General features: G+C 28.1%; 2 protein-coding genes across 2 annotated transcripts in view; one reads left to right on the top strand and one right to left on the bottom strand.

The window, feature by feature from the left end:
- Nucleotides 1-2,364, top strand: part of LOC122272038 (uncharacterized) — a 201,163-nt gene that overhangs the window by 147,998 nt on the left and 50,801 nt on the right. The gene's annotated exons all lie outside the window — the stretch shown is intronic.
- The window catches only part of LOC107440576 (uncharacterized), a 15,005-nt gene that overhangs the window by 622 nt on the left and 12,019 nt on the right, over nt 1-2,364 (bottom strand). The window lies entirely within an intron of this gene.

Genomic DNA, 2,364 nt, shown 5'->3' with positions numbered 1-2,364 from the left:
TATATATATATAGTGAAAAATAATAAGTTTTATTTACTGCGCATAAGATGCAAGTATATAGAACTCATAAAATATGATATAAATAATGAGAAAACATGGAAAATAATGTAATAAAAATAATGAAGAGAAAAATAGAAAAATTATTAAATTAAATTATTTTTAAAAATATTTAAAAAAAAAAAATTTGAAGAAAAAATTATAAGCCGGAAAGCAAAACAATAAAAGGATCAAGGGTCTAATCTGCCTGATTTTTCATCTGTCTGATGGCTTGTTTTTATACTATTGGGAAGAAAATTATACTCTTCATATTAAATTTGTTTTTATATATAGAGAGGATTTAATTATCTTTAATATTCAAGAAATTTATCTAAATATTATTTACCTCGAGGATTTAATTTGGTTTCGTAATCGTTATGATAATATTAATTTTTAGGTGTTGAAAGAAAAAAATATCTGGTTCGCTGATTTCTACGATAAAATAAATGATTTTTACTTTCAATATGAATAGACTTATTACTTGGAAATCTAATGTTTTTAAAGACATTTCTTTAAATACCATTTTTAAACAAATGAATAGAATTAAAAAAATCTGTAGAAATGTTTATTAATTCAAAAAGGAAATAGACAAATTCTATTAAAATTTGATAAAATATCAATGGATGCCCAACTACTGTATTTACGTTCTGTATACAATAATTGCGTTAGTTGTGTGTTATTATTAATAAATTTACTAAAAGCTTCCTGGTTGCAGAGATTTATATTTTTATTTTATGTAAATTGATTTCTTTATTGAAATCTATGCAAACAAGGCAAATAATTATTTTTTTTCTAAAATGTTAATTTTATAAAATCATTAAAATTGAATAATTAAATATCAATCGTAATAATTATAAATTTTAAATTATCCAATATAATATTATTACCTTGCGCACAACCATTTTCGGGCCAATCCAAAGCAACTAATTAATCAAACGCGCTTCAGTGCAGTAGTAAGAACACGCCGTAAAAAAACTCTGTATTTATGCTTCTAATTTCATATTTTGTAATCTAGCAAAATTAATACGAAAATATTTTAAATCATTCTTGAAAGATTATGGAATGTGTAAGTTCATTTGAAATCATTACTCGCTTAATGCATTACATTTTATATTTTATTCAGTTTTTTTCTAAATTTTATTTTCTATTTTTTGTTTAATATACCTTATTTCCTAAATTTTTTGCTTAATATATTCCATTTTCGTTCCAATTTTATTGTGTGCTCCGATCACAACTGTATTGATGCATTTTGCTTTGGATATATTATTACAATGTTACAAAGCACTTATTTTTGAGGATGGAGTGAGCTGATGGCGAGACTTTCATTATTTTGTTTTCCAGTTTTATATATATATATATATATATATATGTAATAACAGGGCTACAACCCTGTTATCAGTGTTGTATTTAGCTTAAAATAATTGCAGTCTTAAGCCATCAAACGTTCTAAACAGGTTTATTTAAATGTAGGCTGGTATTGCTAACAGTTCACGTCCCCACTCCTGCAAAGGAGGGGGAGTGGACAAGACTCCGGACAATTCCGGAACAGCTTATCGGGATCACATCAAGATGAAAAGGACACGCAAAACTATGCGTTCTTACGTTTTATACCAGCATAGATTTGAGGTAAAAAAGCACACTGTCGTACATTCCTTGTAACCTTACGTATGGTGAAGGAAAGCCAAGGGTGCCATTTATATGTTGAGAGATGGTGGAATATTAAGGTGTGGGTGGAAGTTTGTATTGGTATAGTGGGCCAGTTGAAGAATACATGAAAACAGAAGGGTGATGAAAACAGTAGTTGAGACGGATTAGAATTAATAAAAAGCTTTTATTTATGGAAACATATTTGCAGAGCTCGAGATACAAAATAAACATATTATCCATACGAATTTCAGTTGAATCAATTTTGCATAATATTATTAATAAGGACAGGCCATGGGAGACAAAGCCCCACGACCTGCCTAAACAAAAGCCAAATTAAAAAGTACGTGTAATTTGTTCCGATCGGACACAGGAGAAGCATGGGAAGGAGATCCAAAATTGGCGAATTATCATAATATAGCATAGCCAAAACAAAGCCAACCAGCAATAAATATTGGGTTTAAAATAATACCTTGGCGATTACGAGTCGCCAACAAATTTATGAGAATTATTACAACCATGCAAACGAAACATTTAGCCGTTGGAAAATTAGAATAAAAAGTTATAAATAGATTTTTGTTTCCGATTAAAGGCGACAGTGAATATATAAGTCTGAATTAGTAATGAAATAAAAAAAGTATCCGTTACATTGATCTGGAAGAGAAGAAATAAATATTTTATGTT

The sequence above is a fragment of the Parasteatoda tepidariorum genome, chromosome 9 (genome assembly GCF_043381705.1).
Source record: "Parasteatoda tepidariorum isolate YZ-2023 chromosome 9, CAS_Ptep_4.0, whole genome shotgun sequence".
In the NCBI taxonomy this organism is placed as follows: domain Eukaryota; kingdom Metazoa; phylum Arthropoda; class Arachnida; order Araneae; family Theridiidae; genus Parasteatoda; species Parasteatoda tepidariorum.
Note: the sequence above shows the minus strand (reverse complement) of the source record. Positions and strands in the feature narration are given on the sequence as shown.